At 36.6% G+C, this 25,046-nt stretch overlaps 1 long non-coding RNA gene across 1 annotated transcript in view; it reads left to right on the forward strand.

Moving 5' to 3' along the window:
- LOC127176855 (uncharacterized) overlaps positions 1–25,046 on the forward strand; it is a 138,464-nt gene that overhangs the window by 48,475 nt on the left and 64,943 nt on the right. Inside the window, exons 3-4 of the long non-coding RNA XR_007829156.1 lie at positions 10,384–10,445; positions 20,386–20,506. This is a non-coding gene — a long non-coding RNA (uncharacterized LOC127176855). The remainder of the gene's footprint in view (positions 1–10,383; positions 10,446–20,385; positions 20,507–25,046) is intronic.

Consider the following 25,046-nt stretch of genomic DNA (forward strand, 5'->3'; position numbering starts at 1 on the left):
GAAATAGAGCAGAGAGGAAACTACGTGCCTTCACCGCGCAAGGTCTGTCTGGTGTCATGGCAACCAGTGCGGATTACCCCACCCTCTTCCATCAGCCTCGAGAGGGAGGAGGAGAAAAGGATGGAGAGAGAGGGAGAGTCAGGGAGGGGTGAGGACAGACTGATACTAGGTGGTCGCAGTGATGTTCGCATTACTGAAAACAAAATTAACAGAAATAAGAATGGAATTAATATAAAATGTACAATATATAAAATATATACATATGAAACATTAATCAGAAAAACTGAAAATAAAGGAAAACAATTTCAATTTCCCCCCAAAAATGGAACAAGGTTTTAGTTTTTCAAATTTTAATATGTTAGTCTTAAATGCATAATAAAAATTACTCTATTTTATCTGTGTATCTATCAAATAGAAATGATATATTAATGTTGTAATACTAATACTATATAATATATAATACTATATACACGCACACATTTAATATCTAAAATATATAATGAAAATAAAGTAAATTGTTAATTTAAAAAATTATTTTTATTTATGTATAAATGTGTTCATATATATTCATATACACACATTTAATATATAAATTATATCAATATGAATATCAAATTGGAAAATGTATAAATAAAACAATAAAAACAACTATGAATCTTAAAAGAAAAAGTAAAAAAAAAAGTAAGTTGAATGTATAAATGTGTTTGTGTGTATGTGTGTTAATGTTATAATACTTATAATAATAATATATAAAATACATAAATACTGAAAATGAAGTACCATTTTAATTCATTTCCAATAAGTAAATAAAATAGAACAAGTTAATTCTACAAGTTAAATAATATATAGATATATAGACAAAGAGATAAACTGAAATACAAAAATAAATGAATAATATAAAACATATGAATATAAAAAGCATTTAAAGATATAAAAAAACAATTAGAACTGGGGAAAAAATGCAATAAAAAAGTGAACTTTTAAAAAATTAAAAATGTAGGTTTTCGTGTATGTATAAATGTGTATATTTGACCCTGCACCACAAAACCGGTCATAAGGGTCGATTTTTTTTTTTTTTATTGAGACTTATAGCTTATGAATAAAAAAGCTTTCCATTGATGTATGGTTTGTTAGGATAGGACAATATTTGGCCAAGATAACACTATTTGAAAATATTTGAGGGAGCAAAAAAATGTAAATATTGAGAAAATCGCCTTAAAAGTTGTCCAAATGAAGTTCTTAGCAATGCATTATTACTAATCAAAAATTAAGTTTTGATCTATCTATGGTAGGAAATTTACAAAATATCTTCCTCGAACATGATCTTCTCCTTAGGACTGGTTTTGTGGTCCAGGGTTACATATATATAATAACAATTCAACCCTTCTGCCTTCATTTATTAGGTCAAATAAAAACTTAAAACAGAAAGTTGAAAACTAATCTGAAATCAACAGTTAGATAATGAAAGTATAAAAAAGTAACGAAAGAATAAAATGAAATGAAAATAAAGATTAAATTAAAATTTCAATAATATCTAACAACGCTGGGTGGTCGAAGATTTGTTTAGAGGAAATAAATAAGCATTCAAAACTGTTGAAGGCCAGAGCCTTAGAGATGTGAAGTGGAGAGGAATGATGAATTATTCTTGGAGAGAAAAGGTGGATTGAGGGAGACAGGGAGAGAGAGAGAGAGAGAGAGAGAGAGAGTGACAGGGACAGAGCACAGGCCAAAGATTCAGAAAGCAAGGGAGCGTGGAGGATGATTTGAGAGAGAAAAAGGAAACAGCCTAGAGAGAAAGAGGGAGGGAGGCGCATGGGACGGCGGGTCATTTAAGGACACTCACAAAAAATTGCCATCTCTCATGGGCCGCCGATGACTGCAGAGTGAGACACAGAGAGAACAAGAGCAAGGACTGCAGCAGTACAATGACGCCCAGTTACTGTCATAAACCACCACACAATACAGCAGAGCACAGGTGGTCAGACAACAGTCACCCAAATGTTCTTTGAAATCAAGAGGTGCATTTTCTAAACATGCATATATTTCATTCTCAATACACACAAAATAGATGCGAGTAAATCCATTAATCGACCTATTCTTAAATTTCATTTCAATTGCGTGGTTTTGTCCATGTTTGAGGGCAGAATTTGGCTAGCGTCTACCAAGAAATACATTTGCTCTGTATATTTACATTCAGTGTTATCAGTAAAAAAGCTACACTCTAAAAAATGCTGGGTTAAAAACAACCCAAATTGGGTTATTTGGCAACCCAGCGCTGGATAAATATTGGACAGAACACATGCTGGGTTATTTTGACCCAGCTGGTTGGGCTCAATGTTTTTACCAAACATGCTGGGTTATTTTAAGTCAACTGTTGTTTAAAAAATATTATATTGCTGGTTTAAAATAGACTGGAAATTATAAAACAACACACAGAATTACTAGAGGCAACAGCAATAATCAAAAGATGAACATTTATTATTAAGCAAGAACATATGGACCAAATACAAGACAAATTGAATTTATGTGGGTGAATACAGCACAGTTTACAATATTACATACATTTAAATGCATTTAACAAGCATTTTATACATAAAAATTGCAACATTTAAAAGTATAATTTTAATTTTAGTGTATTCAACCATTCTCTGTAATTGCTTTTTACCGAAATAGCGCAAATTTTCATGCCGATGTGTTGCCAAAATCTGAGCCGGTGAAGGGCTGCTGTTTGGCGGGTTAACTGCAAACTTCAGACCACGGCCTCACGTTTCACTCGTAGCTGAAAGAAGCCATGACTGACTCCAAAAAGAGCACTGATATTAAAGAACATATTTTAAGATTAAACTCAGTACAATAACAAATAAAATCCATTTATTTTATGCAAGGCAAAAGGCGTTTCCATTCTGCGAAACAACCGATGCTGACGCAGCTGACTGACATCTCATCCTTATGTTGCAATGCATAAAATAATATAATTTACAGCACAGTAAAGATGTTATAAATTAAAATAAAATGTATACAAACCTTTATTTCACTGGAGAAGTGCAAATCAGCGGTGCTGAGAACTGATCTCTCCTGTAGAGGACTCAAAAAGCCCACGCTCTGACTGACTGTAACTCAGCAGCTGGGTTGTTTGGTCAGAGACCAAAATATTAAAAATAATCCAATAAAATGTCCCAACAAGTTGAAACCAGCATTTGGGTTAAAAAAATAACCCAGCACCTGGGTAAAAATATTAAAAATGACCCAATTAAATGACCCAACGTGCTGAACCCAGCATTTGGGTTAAAGAAATAATCAGGCATTTTTAAGAGTGTAATGTTTTGTTTTGTTTTGTTTTGTCATAATACTCTAGATGCCTCACATACTTGACACTAGGTGATCGGTTCATATTGCACATACAGCCAATGAACTTTCTGCTTTATATTTAAATAGTTGGATCATTCGCTATAGCAGTTCGCAGCACGCTTTCAGAGTTACTCTGAAACCCTCCACTTCCCCAGCTCCACCCGTATAGATCTGCTACGGTTTTATATATGCTATTTGTGCAGCAGCAGTATGTCTTAAAGTGCTCCTATTATGCCATTTTAAAGGTTGCTAATATTGTTTTATGAGTCTCCTAAAACAGGTTTACATGTATGCAAGGTCAAAAAACACTTTGGTTTTCTCCAAAAACAGATTTAATTTTACCTCATTTCTAAATGATTTGTAAACGACTCCTGCGAAGCAGTTCGAATAATCAGTCTCTCTAAACCCCTCCTTTCCGTGAGCCCTCACTGCTGTGATTGGTCGGATGGCACAGTCTTTTATGATTGGTTTACCACGTACAGTTGGAAAACGAAACGCCGATTGCCATAACTGAATGGCAGCCCTGGAGACTTGTCAATACATAGAAAAGATGGCATCGATTTTACCTTACCAATTCGAGCCGAAGTCTGACGATGAAACGGTTGAAGTGGCTGATCGACATGTTAGCACGGTCTACCGTGGAAAGTGCTCGCAATTTGCTTATGTAAGCGAACCGGGCACACCTCTATGTTGTAAACTTCAACACTGTATAATGCATTAAGCAGCTTTCACACTGAACGCAGATTCAATGCAGCCTTTCAGAGCATAGCGGCAAAAGCTCAACTAATTTCAACTTTGAGCACGGCATGTGCACCAGTGGTGCACTCCGCGGCACGTGCGCTTTGGTCGACACAGAAACTAGCCGTCCTCGTGTGGCGCAAGCAATTGAAATGAATGGTTTTCATAGTGCAGCGCTTTCCAGTCAAGCTGCATCAATCACACATTTTAGACTACAGTGGGTCCACAGCTGAACAACAGAACTACAGAAGCGTGATTTAGCCGGTTAGCAAGACATGTGCAGGGTTGTTACACAACATAACGTACACAACTATGTATTTTGAACGATCGCTAGAAAATACAATCTATGTAGATTCATCTTTTGGAAGTGAATATAAAACAAATTTACCCTCATAGGATACAGCGTCTTCTCGACATGACGTAAACCACATGGAAATTTTACTGTGTTTGTGGGCGGGCAAGTTGTTTGCGACGTAAAACGTGGGCGGACATTATGCAAATGTGTTACTTCGTGACGTATAGCCGTAACAGAATAAGATAAAACTCGTTCAGGCGATTGTGAGCCAACTCTTTTTTTTGATAGACAAATATTTATTTATCGTGCACTGTCGGCTTCACAACTTTGCAGATTGTTTATGTTCACATACAGCTACATGACACACTGCATGAAAGGTCATATTTGAATAGGCATAATAGGAGCACTTCAAATACTCACAGCACTGTAAGCATGCAAGTTTCCGTACTTGCTTTGCAGCATCAGCATCATAATCTACAACAGCAGCAGCAATTCAGCTGCAATTCAGCTGCATCTATTTCACCAATACCAAATACATAACATATCCATTACCATGCTAAAATCTTATTTTATGGTCAGTTGCATTTTGTTCTTCACATTAGCATCCGTGACCCACCTGTGGCTACTAAAGACTATGAGGAACGTTTTGTAAACCTTTGTAAAGCCCTATTCAGACCTGACTATTTTTCACAGTTTATAGTTTCATAGATGTACTTTAATTTTAATCCCATTTGAATCAAACACATCTGTGTTTTTCTCACTCAACCTTGGTTGAAATTATGTAGCAAATTACCTACTGTTTCTCAACTAACTCAAGGGGTCCTCTGCAGAATTTCATGCCATCTGGAACGTTCATGATTGTGGTATATTATTTCTCACCTCATTTATTTTGACCTTCGGTGAATACTGCAACTATAGCTGAATGTAATGTATGAATGGTGTGCCTTAATTGTGGATTTGGACTGTATGCCAGCTTTCTAGGTGAAATAACAATTGGTGGTTTTTGCTTTAATCCGATCTGACATAGAAAGAAAATTAAATCAATAAGCAGAGTCCAATCCCGGAAACTGGCTACTGTAGTATGATCCTCACCTTAATTAATTCCTTCCCCTAATTACATACATAATGTTATATAATTAATCACAAATCAAGTCTGGTTTATTTCAGTGGGTTTTATGATGGGATCCAGAGCACATAATCATCCTTAACACCCACATCCAGACAACAAACACTCCCATCAAGATCTACACAAATCCCAAAATAAATCACAGATGACCAATGTTAAATAGACTTTTTTTCCTTTTGAGGAACATGTTGGTAACCAAACAGTTTTAGTAACCATATGTAGGGGCCTGTGAAATCAGTTTACATTTTTCAGCATAGGCTCATTGGAAATTGAGTATTTTTTGCAGCACTGAAAAAACATACCAATATGTACGAATCACTGCAGTTTCCAGTTGAAATGAACACTAGAGGCAGCAAAACTCAGACAACTTTTATTCCTTCTCACACAAAGTATGATTTACACACAGAGTTTTGATTAATAAAGCCTAATTTTCACACAATTACTTCCAGAATGTTATATTATGGCTTCAAAACAGTCCTGCATCAGAACTGATACTTCTGATCGTTGTCATCACATATACAGCTTCCTATGCATGAGTTTCCTAGTTCAGTAGGTTTGCTTGGTATCTCACGCGATATGGCGTTGAACTTGAGTGATGAAGAGCTCCGGTATAGACCCGTGAAACTACGGTTCGACAAAACAGATCAAAGAAAGTTAAAATAGCATGGCTGCATCAACAAATGTATTTTCATAGCACATTTGTTAACACTTATCAGTTAGGTTTAGGGTTGGGTTCGGTGTAGGGGATGCTTTCAACACGATTAACCTGCATTAACCTCAAACACAGCATTACGTGCCTGTACCAGCGTAATAAAGCCGTGCTATGGTCACATATTCAACACGATTTAGCGCCACTTTCTGGGCATTTCACTTTGAATCTCCTGTGAAAGGCACGTAATTACAGTGTTGCAGAAATGTACACTGTAAAAAATGACAGTGAATTTAACGTTAAAAAAACTGTAAAAATGCTACAGTAAAAACCTGTTAAATTGTTAACAGGAAGTTCAGCCACAATACACTGAACAACTGTATTGGACACTGCATTTTTTTACGATAGTGTACCATTTTCGGAAGTAAAAACATATCAGAAATTATGGTATTTGAATGTAAAGTTAAGACCATACAAAATTTAAAACGTTACCGTATTTCTTACGGTAAAATTCTGAGAATTTTATTTATTATTATTTTTTTTTTAAATGACAGTATGCAAGTATTTCCAATGAGCCTGGGTTAAAATTTTTCATAAATTCTGTTTTATTTTTTTCCAAATTCCATTTTTTTTTTTTTCGTTTAAATTTTTCCAGATTTTATATTAATGGTTACATTAAAAATATTAATAAAAGTATGACTAATTGAAATCATGAAACTTAGAAAGTTTAACAGCAATTTATTACAATTCATTACAATTATTATAATTACAATTTATTTTTTCCCTCAAATTCAGTTTTATTTTCACCAAACTGTTTTCCATTAATTTTCTGTATTCAATTTGAATGGTTTCATTACATTTGAATAATCAAAAGAATCTCTAATTAACTGATTTTTATTTTGAAAATATATATATATTAGTATTATTTTATTTTATTTTATTTTTTTCAGAAATACTGTTTTGCATTTCTGATCATTTTTTTCTGATAAATATTCCTTAGAAATAATATTTTAATAAAATATAATAATAATTATGTAACAACAAAATAATATAACTAACAAAATAATAATTTTGTAGTACTATCATTACATTAAGTAATATATTTCCGTCATAGTTTCTTTAAGTTAAAACAAACTTTCATTTTGACAGGTTGCTGTGAAGACCTTTGAGTTTCTATTTGTATGTGATATGACGTAGTTTTTCTCTAAAGAAACATTACATTGCTCATGAAGTGGCACTTTGTGTTCATGTACTCATATATTTAGGCGTCAGAGGCTGAAAACAGCAAGCATCATGCACGCTTCAGTATGTGTTTAGTAAACAAAACTGTGCATCTGCGCCATTCATTCACACAGAGACGCATAACATGCAGGATTCATGTTTAAATAGTATTTCTGCAGCTTAATATTCACAGACACTAGTCCATATCACGTTTTGATTGAGTGTACTGGCCTACTTTTGATTTGTTCATCCAAAATTCAACAAATTCTGTGACATTTCGCATTATACAGTAAATTCCATTTTTATGACTGGAATCTGTAATTCCATTGTGGAAGTCATAGGGCCCTATATCGGGACAAAAACACTGAGACATTTCTTAAAATATCTTCTTTTATGTTCCACAGAAGAAAGTAAGTCACAAAGGTTTAGAACAAAATGAGGATTAAAAAAAATATGAAAGAATGTTAATTTTTTAGCTATGTCTTTAATACTAGACATTGCTGTTTTCCCACAGTTAGCTCTTTGACAATTGGAACGTTTGAAGCAAAGTTGCTTTTGTTTAAAAAAAAAAAAAGGGGGAAAATAGCTTTTGTATTTCTTAGTGAATGAACATTGATTCTCATGCCAAAGTGTTAAATTAAAATACCAGAAACCAAAGCAAACTCTTATTTAAAAAAAAGAAGTCAATCAATACCGAAAATAAATATAAAATACATCTTCCAAAAAAAAATCTATTTTTACTTTCAAGGCTAAATCATTGTGAAACAAACCTCGTCCTTATATTTTGGACGGTTTTGGGGGGATCCCTCCATTCATGCTGCAGACAATTTAACCTTGAGAGCTTTTTGCTATTTTCAAGGTGTTTTTTTTATAAATAACTGAAACCTGGATCATGTCCTCTTTTCTAATCCATCATAATCAGCAAGGCTTTGTCGTGATATGAGCACCCCAGAGGAAATATTTGAGAAATGAGAGAAAGATAAAATTACAACTGCGTGAACAAAGAACATTTTTAAAGCAACAGACAACATGTTTGGCATCGTTCTTTCAGTAGGAGTCAATGGAGTGTGGTTTATATTTTCACAGCGTGCGTTGTGACATCAGATGTTATTAAAGTTGACAACGTATGTCTTTGATTAGAAAGTACATTGTGTATGCGTGTCCTTCAGATTGTTGAAACATTATATTTGCATATGGCACGCGCATAGTTCAATATTTTGAATTAAATAGTCATTTATGGAAAACTTGTTTAATTACCAGTGTGTCATATTCCATTTATGCGATAATTCCCTCTCGCTGCAGTCATTAATTGCTTTTTTATGCACATTAAAATACACGCCGCCCATTTATAAGCTTGTGACAGTCGGTTTTTGCATTGCTTGTTCCTTATTTCTCTCGCCTCACAGTCATACGGGGTTGAACCAAGAGAAACTCACCATGACATGCCAAACTAAAGAAATTAAAGCCCTTAACACAGAGGACAAATAGGCTGCCTAAAAGGCTGCTTTCAAACCTGCTGTGCACAGGTAGGCACGGAGAGACAGTAGCCTGCCTGGATGCATGTTGTTTAATAGGCATACAGGAGCCATACGCTAATAGCTCTCTGCTTACTTTGCCATCGCTTGGAACGCAGGGTCATAATTAAGGCCATTTACCGTAAAAGCCAACTGAATTAAAAAATATTTGAGTGCAATAAAAGAAAACGGTGAGCTAATGCAGCAGGAGCATGTGTGCCTGAGAAAAAAAAAAAAAAAACGTTTTCTTTTTTTCATCTTCCATTGTTTGACTGCATGCCCGGAATCGGCTGCCTGTCTAAAAAAATGCAAGGAAAAAGTTGATCGTAAATGAAAAATCTGTCTTTGAAGGAGTCCAGCTTTCAACCAATAGTTCGCAGGCCAGGAATGGGTGGAATGTGTTTGCACTGGCAAAGGGGAATAACAGTAAAGATAATGGTAACAATAACAGCGTGTGTTTCTAGTAGGCACTACTGTATGCCTGTTTAGGGGAAGTTATGTACTAAAGAGTATGTAGCAGACAATTTTTAAGGGTTAGTGCACCCAAAAATGAAAATTCTGTCATTAATTACTCACTTTCATGTTGTTCCAAACCTGTAAGACCGTTCGTCTTCGGAACACAAATTAAGATATTTTTGATGAAATCTGGAAACTTTCTGATCCTGCGTAGACAACAATGCAACTACCACGTTCAAGGCCCAGAAAGGCAGTAAGTACATTTTTAAAATAGTCCATGTGACATCTATGGTTCAACCATAGTGTTATGAAGCATCGAGAATACGTTTTGTGTGCAGGGTCAGAAAGCTCTCAGATTTCATCAAAAACATCGTAATTTGTGTTCTGGAGATGAACGAAAGCCTTACAGGTTTGGAATGACATGAGGGTGAGTAATTCATGACAGAATTTTCATTTTTGGGTGAACAGTTTCTTCAGGTGTGTTTGCAGCAGGGGTATTTCATTGTCATATGTGACCCTGGACCACAAAACCAAGTCTTAAGTCGCTGGGGTATATTTGTAGCAATAGCCAAAAATACATTGTATGGGTCAAAATTATAGATTTTTCTTTTATGGCAAAAATCATTAGGAAATTAAGTAAAGATCATGTTCCATGAAGATAGTTTGTAAAATTCCTACTGTAAATATATCAAAACTTAAAGGCGATTTTCTCAATATTTTGATTTGTTTGCACCCTCAGATTCCAGGTTTTAAAATAGTTGTATCTCGACCAAATATTGTCCTATCCTAACGATGATGTATAAATCTCAATTTTGAAAAATTGACCTGTATGACTGGTTTTGTAATCCAGGGTCACATATAATCACATACACATACAGGAAAATACAATATGTGTAAGTAAGAGTTTTACCTGGAATATCAAAGTGCGAATGCGAAGAGTGTTCATTGAAAATCTCAACAGCTCAATGGAAGCTAGAATGTGAATAAATTATGGTGTTTTGTTTAACTTTGAAGTAATATTTTTTTTTGTTTTCAGGGGTTGATTGAAATATGCACCCACAAGATTTGTGGCACAAAGCACGAAGTCGTCATTCAAATGTAAGTAAGTGTTTTTGTGGTGTACATCCATTACTGATATTTGCAGGCATCAATTGGATGCCTTTAATAGCTGCGTGTGTAAACAAATATTTGGCACATGGAGAGAATACAAAACTTGTGTTTGCGTGCAGCTGTTTATATTCTCTACTCATCAGCCTTGAAACACAGCAGCTGACCCACCACCAGCTGCTCAACACACACACACACACATATACTGATATACAAACTTTAAGACCATTAATGAGACCGAGAATGTTTAACCAAATTTCATTCTCTACAGAAATCAGTTTGAGTTCTATTGATGTGGAAAAATAGCTATCCACCACCAGACAACTAAGATGCCTTAGTCACTTTATATTTCAGAACTGTGAGTGTATATTTCACAATGAAACTTTGAAAATTGCAATTTACTACTTTATTTGTTGACTTTATATCTCAGAAGATGAGATTACTTGTTTAACTTTTTACCCTGAGACAGAGCTTTCATATGTATCTCTCACAGCTTAATATGTGACCCTGGACCACAAAACCAGCCATGATGGTCTATTTTTTGAAATTAAGATTTAAACATTATCTGAAAGCTGAATAAATAAGCATTGATGTATGGTTTGTTAGTATAGTACAATATTTGGCTGATATACAACTATTGAAAATCTGGAATCTGAGGGTGCAAAAAAATCAAAATATTGAGAAAATCGCCTTTAAAGTTGTCCAGATGAAGTTCTTAGCTATGCGTATCACTAACCAAAAATTATGTTTTGATATATATAGGATAGAAAATTTACAAAATATCTTCATGGAACATGAACTTTACTTAACATCCTAAAAAAAAAATTGATCATTTTGTATTTTTGGCTATTGCTACAAATATACCCATGCTACATAAGACTGGTTTTGTGGTCCAGGGTCACATATGGTGTCTAGCAGTGATGCCATAACTAAAAAGAAATGCTAAATGCTAAAAGCTAAAGATAAAAACTGGGATAACATGAACATTATACACTACAGTTCAGAGGTTTTTGTGAGTGTTTTAAATTGATGCTTTTATTTAGCAAGGATACATTAACCCTTTAACAGTCACCCCCATTTTTGAACATAGACATGAAAGTGCACCATCCAACTTAAATTGTTATAACTCGTGAACAAATACATTTTGTAATATGATTTTGAAGTACCATTTCCATGGTAATACAATATCAGAATTTAAAATGGGTTGCAAAGGATGAATTTTGAGGTTTTAAACTTTCAATTGTTATATAATTAATGATAGTTTCTAAAACGTGATAGGGAAAAAGGCAACAAAAAAAGACTTTTTAGTGACAAAGGTCAGAACTCCCTGTTATGATGTAGATTTTTAAGGTGCACTCTTGTCATAAATTATTCTATTACTGTTCCTACATAATTTGTAACAAAAAACAGTGGTAAAATATCTATTTAGGAGTCTTAGACCTTTCTAACTATATATAGTTTGTCATGACTAGATTAGGATTTAATTGTAATATAGTGATGGAAACTTCAGTGAAAAAAGGTTAAATTGTTCTAAAGTGACAATAAAGACATTTATAATGTTAAAAAAGTATATATTTTGAATAAATTCTGTTCTGTTTCATTAATCAAAGAATCCTAGAATAACGTATTATTACATTATGCTGTAACTGGGTACCAAATCATATTATTATGATTTCTGAAGGATCTTGTGACACTTAAGACTGGAGTATTGGCTGCGAACTTCATTGCGAATCAGTGAATCATTTCTTTTCCTGGTGAACGGTTTCTAGTTTATGTGATCCTTTTGAACATGGCAACTCAGTAAATTGAAGCTGACTGCGTATTTGATTATTCAGATAATTAATGTCTTGCTCAGCTCTTAAAGCTGTGGCTGCACTGCTACTTGTTAGAAAAAAATGAAATAAGTTGTTAATGGAAAAGCTTCAAAACATCTGAGCTACTACTAAAAAAGTGTAGTTAAGTTAATAGCGTCATAGTTACTTCCCAACACTTGTCCTAGACGTTGTTAATTGCTCATGACACAAGAGACCAAACCCCAAATGTTACACCACACAGCTACTCTACAAGCCCAGTGCACTCATTCAGAAAACAGCAGCTTGTGGGCTGACCTTAAGTCAGGATCTTCTTTTGATGAGCGTGAGTAGAGGAAAGAGAGAGCCTTATTTTAATTGCAGCAGGGTCACGGGGTCGGAGCAGAAAGGCGAGCCGCTCGCTTACACAGACAGGCCGCCAAGGTGTGCAGAATGTGTGATGAGAGACAGAGAGCTACAAAAAACGACTTGTACAAATATTACAGACAATTTGTGTTAATGACAGGCAGACTTTTGCACTAAGCACTTCCATCTGCGAATCATCTGAAGGTCTCGCCAATTTAAGGACGGTTAAAAATATACCGCTGGATCGTCATAAAAGGTTGTCTGCTTTCATCTATGAACAGTGGAATCTTAAAATAAATAACAAAACACAATGGATTTGCTGTGAAATCATCTTCAAGCTCTAGGGTCAGACCGCAGCATTTTTGAACTTGCTGATTCCTGAAGCTGTTTGATGTCAATTATGCTGTTTTCACACTTGGTTTGATCGCTTCAACCTCCCTCCCCCAGCCCCCGCAGGTCTCTTTTTACATTTTATTATTCGCCTCTGAACCGCTGTACATTTGCTTCATCTGTGTGAATAACACTTTGAGTACTGGCGGCAGCTGATTACTGCTGTTGGTTTTTGGAACAGCATACCTTCAAGGTGAAGCTTAGCACTGGTTTTAAAGCTAGTGAATAAAGAGTTAAGACTACCAAAAACTGTTGATCCAGTGCCTTGCGAAAGTATTCATACCCCTTCATTTTTTTCAAGTTTTGTTGTTGCAGCCTTATATTAAACGACTTTAAATATACTTTTTAATATATACTTTTAAATATACTTCTACTTTTTTTTCCACATCAATCTACACTCCATACATGATAATGAAAAAGCACAAAACAGGTTTGTAACAACAAAGAGAATTTATTAAAAATAAATAACTAACATGATTCTTTTGCATAAGTATTCATAGCCTTTTCAGGGACTCTTGTCCCTTCTCTTGTAGATGTTACTACACTTTGAATGGCGTTAACCTGTGGCAAATTCATTTGAATGAGTATGATTTGGATAGGCACACAATTCTCAGAAAAGGTCTAACAGCTGAAATTGAAATATCAGAGCAAAAACCTGAGTTCAGTCCTGAGTTCAAAAGAACTGTCTGTAGAGCTCATAGACAAGACTGCGTCAAGACACAGATCTGTGAAAGAATTAAAAAAAAATTCTACCGCATTGAAGGTTCACAGAAGCATGTACCATTGTCCATAATGGAAGATGTTTAGAACAACTAGGACTCTTCCTAGAGCTGGCCTCCTGGCCAAACTGAGCAATTGATGGAAAAGAATCTTGGTTCGACTGGTGACCAAGAAGCTGATGGTCCCTCTAGTTGAGCTCCATGAGCATATATGCAGATGAGAGAAACTTAGAGAAGGACAAACATCACTGCAACACTCCACCAGTCTGGGCTTTTTAGCAGTGTGGCTAAATCGTCTCCTCAGTGAAGACACATGAAAACCAACAAGGAATTTGCAACAAAGCACCTAAAGGACTCTCAGATTGTAAGAAACAAGATTATCTGGTCTGATGAACCTCAATTCCAAGCATCATGTTTGGAGGAAACCATGCACTGCTTATCACTTGCATAGTAGCATCCCAAAAGTAATGTGTGGTGGTAGCAGCCTCATGCTGTGCAGCTATTTTTCAGTGGCAGGGACTGAGGGACTCGTCAGAGGAGAAGGGAAGCTCAACACAGCAAAATATAGAGATAGCTTTAATGAAAACCCAGTCCAGAGCATTCAGAACCTCAGACTGGCCAGAAGGTTCACCTTTCAACAGGACAATGACCCTAAGCACAACGCAAGAGTGGCTTATAGACAACTCTGTGAATGTAGTTGAGTTCTCTACGCTTGAACCCAAACAAACATTTCTGGAGAAACCTGAAAATGTGCGTCTGCCCCCATCCATCCACATTATACCCAAAAAGACTTGCTAAGGCTATAAATACTTGTATTGTTGTAGTGTTTTATGCATTATAAATGCATTATAAATTTGCAAAGTTGTTAAAAACTTTTTTGCTTTGTCATTATGGTGTATGTAGATGGATGTGGAAAAAAGTAATTTAAAGCAGTTTAACATAAGGCTGCAACATAACAAAACATGAAAAAATGCAAGGCACTATGCATATATGCTGCCAATCCCATTGTACAAATTGATTCATTGACTCTAGTTTCCCTCACTCCACAACAAATCCTTAAATTTAACACAAAACAGAACAAGAGGTGCCTGCATGATCAGATTGTTTTATTAAAATAAAGATATTAAAAAAATACAAATAAAATGCAATAAGGGTGTCACTAAAATGATCATAGCCTATACTTGTTGCACAGTTTTTTCTTTTAATTATTTAAGAGAAATATATAAAGTGTAGTCCTGTTTATTTTATTTCTTTTATATGCTTAATTTCTGTTTTTCTCTATTTACGGAAGCACTGCAGGTGCGTGATGTGACAATGTGTGAATCTTCATTGTCTGTTGTTTATGCTGCTATTTGCACATATGAGCTAAAGCCCTGAGAGAAAGAGAAAAAAAAGACATCTTACTTGTTAAAAATCGACTAATGAGCTTCAGTTGTCGATCAGGACAAATGCTGTAATTATACACTACTGTTCAAAAACTTTGTGATTAGTACGATTTTTAATGTTTTTTTTTTTTTTTTTTTTTTAGTTCTCTTATCAAGGCTGCATTTACTTGATCAAAAATAAAGCAAAGAGCTTTAATATTGTGAAATATTATTGCAGTTTATAATAATGTTTTTCTATTTTAATATATTTTATGTTTACTCCAGTCATCAGCGTCACATCATCCTTCAGAAATCATTTTAATATGCTAATTTATTACTTTTATTATCAGTGTTGGAAATAGTTGGGCTGCTTAATATATTTTTAGAATCTGTGATTCTTTTTGTCAGGATTCTTTGATGAATAAAACGTTCAAAATATAAATACTTTTACCAACAGTCAATCTTGCTATCATATATATAGTCAATCTTGCTTGATATATATTTTTTTTAAATCAATTTAACGCATCCCTGGTGAATAAAAGTATTATTTTATTTAAAAAAAAAGAAAGAATAAAAATTTACTGACCACAAACTTTTAAATGGTATCTTATATTGTTACAAAAGTTTTCTATTTGAAATAAATGGTGTTCTTTTTAACTTTTTATTTAAAAAAAAAGTATCAGTTTCCAACAAAATATTAAACAGCACAATCGTTTTCAACATTGATAATGAATCATCATATTAGACTGATTTCTGAAGGCTCATTTGACACTGAAGACTGGAGTAATGATGCTGAAAATTCAGCTTTGAATCCCAGGAATAAATTACATTTTAAAATATCTTCACATAGAAAACAGTTATTTTACATAGAAATAATATTTCACAATACATGCCAAATTTACTATGCTGCATGCAAGTTCAGGCTAACTCAAAAACTTGAATACAAAAATACGAGTTGAGACCTGACGTAAGATTTGATCGTAGCCACCGCTCACGTCAATATTGATAAATTCCAAGTTTCGTATAGTACGTTTGTTCCATAAATGAGGCCCAATGAACCCAACAAACCTAAATTTGACATCAAACAAACTCAGTTTTGCAGAGAAGCACATACCGTGGAGCCTCATCCAGCTCAGGTGTCTGGATGTTTTGCCTCTAACTGAAGATTGATTAAATCGCATCGCTATTAGTCAAGGCAAATCAGCCAATGTCTCTGCAGAGGACCGAGTGTGCTAAAGTATCATGAGATACAGACGGTGAGAAAGTCCTGCACTGTGGATGAGCAGAGGGAGGGAAAGAGAAAAAGAGACAGAACGCTAGACCAAGTGAAGTTAAATGCTTTTTGTCAGCGTGGCATCATCTGCATTCAGACTTTGTTGCGGCTTGGAGTTGGACGAGGTGATTTCAGAAACACTTTAATGGCTTTAATGAATCCCTCAAGCCGCGACTGATAAAGCGATACGCCAAAACGAGCTCCTAAATAGTGTCTGAAAGCTAATTAGAAGAGAGCCGCTCAAACATGGTACAGGGACGGTGATGAATTTCACAGTTGAGCCTTTAGACTGCACAAATAACCCCAGATCAACCATTCGCCCGCTCACCTAGATGAATGATCTGCTCTGATAGACTCCCGCTCCCTGCAAGGGACCCTGATGAGAGCAGAAGAGGTGCTGTGGTGCAGTGCATTAGTACGCTGGGCGAGCTGTCAGACGCTCTCCCTCTAGTCTGGCTTCTCTGGGTGTGAAGCTCTGCAGTATCTGTACATTAATGACTGCTGCTGAGAGGCCACCGGCTCTCCATCCTAAGCAGCCTGACCTTCGCTGTCCTTGGCATTCACACCGTGAATAAGGGAGAGCGGGAAAGAGAGCGAGCAGGCTGAAAAGACAGGGGAGGTTGAATAAAGCAGTGAGGGAAGAGGGCGATGATGGTAAAGAAAGGGGTAATAAAGACGGGTCGATAGAAAGAGGTGAAAATAAAAAAGCAACAGACAGAGTAACACCCCTCTTGACCCCACAGACGGGTACTAGGCTTGTCAGACGGTTCCTCATTTCGTCTGCTAATAAACAAGATTATTATAGTCTCTGAGCGGATGCCCGGGGGCAGTGAGTCCATGTTACACTAATAGAAAGTATGGAGTGACCTTACCCGTATTTGTGTGTTAGTGTCTGGATGTGTAGTTTTATAGTACATTTGGCACATGTCTGATTGTTTGGGTTGGTTTGTGGTGTATTTTGAGGTTCTGAGATAACAATTTCATTTCGAAAACTTGTGTGACGTAATTTTGAGCAAAATCAAGCCAACTTAGTTGGTAATCTGTTTCGGGCAGTTCAAAACAGCTTGCCAAAGCAAACTTGCCACATATGTTCACCTATTAATTCCCGTACTATGGCCTTTTTTTTTCTTTCACGTGGAAATCTCTGGTTTCTTGTTTCTATTCAGTCTGTCGAGATCAGAATGAGAGTAAAAACATAAACACCGGAAAGCTGTTTTATAGTAGAAATCGAAATTTTGATTCTAAGTGAAAATGACACTGAGACTGTTGTTCTTGTTTAATATTGTAAAGCTGCTTGCTATAAAACAATCTATGTAGTGTTTATTTTTAACACAGCACAAATTTACATTTCATCTAAAGGCAGCTATCAGCAGCGTGGGCTGTGTTGAGCTGTAAGCTGCTGCAAAAGTATTTCAAATTATTTTCATCCCTAATCAAAAAACGAAAAAGAACTTTGCTTTGAGATACAGTATACTGGGTATATTTAATGTTATCCAAAAAGATAAGGGTGTGCAATTACTGGTAAAAAAAAAAGTTTTTTGTTTGTTTGTTTGTTTGTTTTAGTTTAGTATAGATATGAACGTGCAATACTATCTTTTCCCAAAATTGCATTATATAAACTCACACTCGCAACTTATAAAGTCAGAATTGCAAGACTTTATAAGTCGCAATTGCGAGTTTATATCACACAATTTTGAGAAAAAAGACAAAATTGACAAAATCACACAATTTTGAGAAAAAAGACAAAAAAAGTCAGAAACTCGCAATTGCAAGTAATAAAGTCAGAATTATGAGATATGAACAAGCAATTTTGTCTTTTTTTCAAAATTGCGTGATATAAACTCGCAGTTGCGAATTATAAAGTCAGAATTGCAAGATTTTTGTTTGTTTGTTTTAGTAGTTGACTTGTCAGTAGGAATGCTATGCAGTAGGACTTTTTTCTCAGAATTGTGAAATAGAAACTCGCAGTTGCAAGTAATAAAGTCAGAATTGCGAGATATGAATAGGAAATTTTGTCTTTTTTCTCAAAATTGCGTGATATAAACTCGCAATTGCAACCTTTGAAGTCAGAATTGCGAGATATGAACAGGCAATACTGTGTTTTCTCAAAATTGCATGATATAAACTCAAAATTGCGAGATATGAACAGGCAATAATGCTCATAATAATGTTGCTTTGATAGTCAAATACATAGAAAATACAGAAAATACCTAAAAAGAGAATCAAACGTCATTTTGTACTATAACAAATGCCAAGTTCTGTCATGAAACTACAGATGGTGCAGGCTGATGGGTCCTTAACAAAAACTGATGATATTCACAGTGTTAAACTACTTGGCACAAGCTGATTGGTTCATGTTGCATACGCAGCCAATAAGCTTGCTGCTTTACATTTAAATAGCTGGTTAGCATTCACTAAAGCAGTTCCTCAAAATACCCTCCACCTCCCCAGCTCCACCTGTATAGATCTGCTACGGGTTATTTTAAATGCTATTTGTGCAGCAGCAGTATGTCTTAAATTTAGAAACACAGCTTCTAGGAACATGTTGTCCTGTTAGTAAGGTCAGTTGGACAGGGTCTAGTTTATTTATTTTTTCAGTCCGAAAACATCTCCAAGAAGTAGCTTCTCTAAGTTGATTAAGGCACCTAGGCAAACAAACAAACAACAAATAAAATAGTTGTTGGATGCCTAGCCGCCCATCCTGACATGTCTGTAGTGCATATTTATGGTTCTGCATGTGCGTTTAGGTGAAGAAAGGTATAGAGTATTTGGACAGGGGCACTGCTAGGGTCAGTTAATGTAAAAATAGGAAGATCTGTTCAGTGCCTCTTTAAACAGAAGTCAGTCTGTCTTCCGCTGTGTTTGTTGAGACATGTGTGGTATACATGTTGAACAAGAGCACTCTAGGATTGAGAAACTATTTTGTATGCTTGCGGTTTGGGAGGCAAAACAGTCCCATGAATGTTAATGGAATGTGGCCTGCTTCCACTTCCATTCGCTGGGATCTGCTTTAGCGCCAGGGCTCGTAATCATACTTGCTCATTAAGTAAAGCCATCAAAGCAACGGACGTCATTCTTACTCAGGTGTCCGTTCGGTCCATACTGTTGTCATTCAGAAAGTGTGGGAGAAATCCTCATTTTCCATTGCTGATGGTTTCCTCTTAGGCTTTTAGCTCGGAAGAATTCTCTCATCCAGCTTTTGATCTTATCTGTTCAATTAGTCCTTGGCCTCAGTTCTGTTCCTCATCCCGAGCCCGCCAAAGCAACATAAGCCATATATCTACTAGACCCTCTCAGGATGTGACCTGCGCTTCTTTTCACAAGGATTTCACTGTGTGTTTGTCTTAAACACATCCTCATCGGTCAGCGATCTGCGGTTGAAACGTGAGCCGGACTCCGCTTACGAGTCTGTGTGAAACATAATTCGTTGTCGGAACGCGCCCTGTGATGCACGGAGGTAAAAACTCTAAAAATGATAAGCTGAAACGACATGAAACTTTAGAAGAGAAGCGGCGGGAGCAGCGGAGGCGTGTGGGGTCCGGGGCAGGTTGCAGCGGCCCCAGGCAGGCCCCGTACAGCTCGGTCTCAGAGTATAGAGAGGCTCAGAGGTGGCTGTGCGGGAACAATGGCTCTCTTTGTAAGTTGGCCTGGCTGTGCAGAGCCACAAGATGTCTTCCCCATATGAAGCTGATCATTGTTCCCTCTCCTGCTTTCCGTTTTCTTCCTTTCACTGGTTTAAGCAGCCTGTCCTGCTCGCTGTCAGCCTGACATGTCTCTCTCCCCAGGCACCCCAACAACCATTCAACACAAATATAAAGAGAAGTCACTAACACTTCCATTCTGCGATCGCACTTGTGTGTTGCTCCCTATGTTTGTTTGTTTGTTCGCTTTGACTGCCATATGTTCAACCGTGAGAAGAAGAGACACACTTTGCCTGCTGTTCCCTAGCCTTGGCATGTTTAGTACAAACAACAACAAACACAACTTATGCGCTTGTCTTGTTCTTACGTTTTTTTGTTTTCTTGACAGGGCGAGTTTGGCGCCGTGTTCCTGCAAAGCGTCTTTTAACACCTGACAGACAATGAATGTGAGGTCATTCGCAGGGTGGTGCGGTATTGGGTCTCGAATTCCTCTCGACATGCATCATCAGGTATGCAGCGTTTTTTGGACCATCGTTGTATCTGTTTCATGGAAGTCGTTGGGCGTGAGACAGAAAAGCGTACGGCTCAGTTTCACCCTGCTTTCTAAACCTGGCCATATGCCCCCTTGTGCCTATTACCTTACTCCTCCCTGATCTGAGCGTTGAACAGATAATACTTATCCATATGGCGGAATATTACTTACAGTGTTGCTTACAGGGGAATCTGAAGCACAGGCGGCCTGCCAGTTCAGACCATTGGGTCACAATTGTCGACTCATCCAGAGGTCCGGGTTATCCCACCGTACTGTTTCCTCTGAGGAGGCAAGAGAGGCAGTGTCTTCTCAAAATATTGGATGAGAAAAAAATTGGTAGTACCAAAATGAAAACAATGCCAATATTACAAAATATAACATTAAAAAGTAAATAAATCATTTGTTTTTCTAAAAAAAAAACATCAAACAGCACCACCAGCAGGTAAAGTTACAGCGGGAGTCCGCGTCTCTCTTACCTCCCCTGAGCCCACTGAGTTTTAACAGACCCCCTAAAGTGTGCGGTGAGTTTGTTGGGGGGAATTTGAGAATGGGTGGTGAAAGTAAAATGAGAGGAGGCAATGCCTCCATTGTGATATGAGTGGATATGACTGGTTATGTTCGCTTGTGATTGGTTCACGCAATAACCCCGCCTCTTGTATACGTGCACGTTCTGCATTCACAAAACAGTCTGAATTAACAATATAATGGCGTTAATGGGAAGACTAATTTAGAAACGTAAGTAAACAACTCACGTACTTAGATTAGGGCTGTCAAACGATTAATCGCAATTAATCACATACAAAATAAAAGTTTGAGTTTGCATAATATGTGTGTGTACTGTGTGTAATTATTATGTATATATAAATACAAACACATTCATGTATATGTTGTTGTTACATCAAAATAAGACTTGATAGGGCATGTAAACATGATCTGTGGGAGGTTTTAGTGAGTAATCAGCTTGATGAAATTTAGAGTAAATCTCCATGTCTGTGATAAATATTTACCGAGCTTTGATGACCGATGATCTGAAAAATTCAAAAATGGTTAAAAGTTAACTATTAAAAAGAATAGTTGAACATACGTTCACAAATAAAGTACATTGTTTAATTTGTTACCGCCTTGAGTTATTGTTTTGGAAAAATGTAAAATGCTTAAAGGATTAGTTCACTTCCAGAACAAACATTTACAGATAATTTACTCACCCCTTTGTCATCCAAGATGTTCATGCCTTTCTTTCTTCAGTCGTAAGGAAATTATGTTTCTTGAGGAAAACATTTCAGAAATGTTCTCCATATAATGGACTTCAATGGTGCCCCCAAGTTTAAACTTTCAAAATGCCATTTAAATGCAGCTTCAAATGGCTCTAAATGATTCCAGCCAAGAAAGAAGGGTATTATCTAGCAAAACAAAAATTTTCAAAACAAATTGACAATTTCTATACTTTTTAGGTAGGATGATTTTGAAGTTGGGAAAGAAAATGAGATGGGAGTTTTTCGACATACCTTAACTGTATCGACCCAGATTACACACGCATGCGCATCGAAGAGACGAGACAAAATGAGCATTTGAGGTAAAAAGAAAAGTATATAAATTGTCCATTAGTTTTGAAAATAACCAATCATTTCACTAGTTAAGACCTTTCTTCCTTGGCTGGGATCGTTCAGAGCCCTTTAAAGCTGCATTTAAACTGCATTTTGGACGTTTAAACTTGGGAGCACCATTGAAGTCCACTACACGGAGATAATTCAAATGTTTTCCTTAAGAAACAAAATTTCTTTACGACTGCAGAAAGAAAGATACACATCTTGGATGACATGGGGGTGAGTGCATTATCTGTAACTTTTTGTTCTGGAAGAGAACTACTCCTTTAAAACCACTAACTTGAAGAGATTCATACTTGGTGTTAAGAAATAGAATATTGATTACATTGTTAATGTAAAAATATAAAATAGAATCTTTTTTTATGTAAGTAATATCATTTATCAATTAATGAGGTCTTGATTATGTTTCTTATAGTTTTTAGATTTTTTATATTTTTCGTGGCGGTACTGTGCTTACAGCATCTTTTAGGTTTGCACACTAAAACCTTCTCTGAAAAGTTTTGAAATGCATCCCGCTGCTACAGCCATACTCATTCAGATGGATGTCTTTGGCTGCTGGATCGCATCTTGCAGAGTTGTTGAACATCCCACAGTGAGCGTCATATTTTTTAAGACGTATGTACAGTTAAAAATAGTCCCAATTTTACCAGCGTGTCTCCCGACCCCTGCGTTCTGTCCCATTTACCAGTTTTTTAACTCAAGAACACATCTTATGTAAACGCCCCCTATAAGCAACACATCTGATCAAGATCAAAAGGTTGACTTGTCATTAAGGCAACCCACTGACTAGTAGATTTTGAACATACGTAGTTCTGCACATCCCTGCTTTTAGCTTGGTCAGCTCTTGCTTTAATCAGCTTTTTCTCCTACCGCAGAGTTCTTCTCTGCTCTTTATTAAGACATCACGCTGTCAGGATTTCATAGAAGCTTATTTTTACAACAGCTGTCTCTTAGCACGTTTTTAGACGGCTCCGTCTCCTTTGTGCCTCTGGTAAGTGGCATATTTCTGGAAGAAGCGCTCATCCTGACTGTGTCGCTCTTTTAAGCCGGGCTTAAGGAAGTTATCACACACCTTCCTCCCACTGCAAAGAGACAACAGATAAAAATAGATGGCACCAATGCTAGTTAATGCCTGTCGCCCCAGACACATGCATTTGCATTTCTTTTATGTGCATGTATTAGTGTTTGTGTGTGCATGTGCGTTTTTTTTTTCTTCCCCGTCTATTCCATCACCCGTTTCCCGTTTTCCACCCCTCATTTTTCCCCTCGCATTGTGTCTTGTGTTTTGGATCCTCTTGGGGTTCAGTGTGCTTTTAGGAGGGGTGGGCAGTCCAGAGATCACCACTGAAAGGCTACAGCAGACAGTTGGGTAATTAAAGTTTTGGAAAGGCAAGTCTTTTCTGCCTGTATTTTCTTTCAGGCCTTTTTGAAGAGTGTACCGGCCTGTCTGCTCTATCAAGGGCTAGGTATTGAGTCCAGAGCTGTAGGGCAGCCATCTGGCCCGAGACCACTCCTTTCGTCCTGTGAGAATGCTTCGACTTTTACTCTCTCTCCCTCCCAAACCGGGCTGGGCGACGCGCTGTCAACGGCAAAAGGCTGCTGCTGATTTTCAACACTTATGTCAGTGTCAGCCGCTGAGAAATACCACTGTCTCAAGACTCTCTCATCCATTTGGCTCACTGATAAGATGTGAAATCTTACAAACATTAAATATTTTCTCCAGCCAGGGCAGGGACTAAAGTGTTATTTACTGTTGGAAAGGCCCCTTGACCTGGTGCTTAAAGCTTTTCATTGGAAAAGATCAGATGCTCGTGCTGTTGCTAAGATACTACAAAATGGTCAGCTCAGTTTTGCATGAAGCACTCGGACTTTTAAAGCATATCTGAATGATGAAACGAAGTGATATTTCATGTAATTAAAGCTTTTTATAATGCTGGACTGATGACAGAACTGTGTGTGGCACATAAATAATCACTCAAAAACACAAATTCATGCAAAGTGGAACCCCAGCATCATTCCTTTTCTGTTATTTGGGCCTTTTACCGTATAAAACATGAGGTTTTGCTGAATTAAGATAAAAAGACAAGGCCAACACTCAAGAACATTTTGGCAAAGTGCATCAACAGTTGATAATTAGCATCTGGGACATTCGAGTTTATGCAAAAACTCTTTCAACATTCAATAAGTGAATGCTTAGTGATAAGAGGAAGCGGTTTATTTTAAAGCCAACTGCATCTATCAACATGAGTGCTACTGGAAAATGGTAAAATGGCCCTCAAGGATAAATAGCAGTGCTAAGTAGTAAACAACCTTAAACTTGGCACAAATCAAAAATCAGGATTTACGATGTCTCCTGAGATTTATTTTAGCCTAAATGATGAACCAAGCTCTGTGTATGCGTCTAAGTTCAGGAGTTACTACTTCGCTCTTGTCATAGCATCCACTTATTATTAGATAGCGTATGAATATTTTTCTCGTAGGTGGTATATGCTAATTGCCCTGTGAAAACCGTGTCTATATGTTCTTTTTCTTGGCTTGCTTTTAATGAGGCCAAAGTGAGAACATCACTAGATTGCATTAGGTCACTAAATGCATTACTTTAGACATAAATGAGAAGCACTGTATACTTTACATATACTTTTAAGTTATTAGCGGCTGCTTTCTTAGCGAAAACAAAATAATTGATTTTGATGACTTCTACTTAAAGGATTAGTTCACTTCCAGAATACAAATTTTCTCATAAGTATCTCACCCGCAGTGACATCTAAGATGTTGATGTCTTTCTTTCTTCAGTCGAAAAGAAGTTAAGGTTTTTGAGGAAAGCATTCCAGGATTTTTTTCCATATAATGTACTTCAATGGTGGCCAATGGGTTGAAGGCACAAACTGCAGTTTCAGTGCAGCTTCAAAGGGC

The sequence above is a fragment of the Labeo rohita genome, chromosome 15, assembly GCF_022985175.1.
Source record: "Labeo rohita strain BAU-BD-2019 chromosome 15, IGBB_LRoh.1.0, whole genome shotgun sequence".
In the NCBI taxonomy this organism is placed as follows: domain Eukaryota; kingdom Metazoa; phylum Chordata; class Actinopteri; order Cypriniformes; family Cyprinidae; genus Labeo; species Labeo rohita.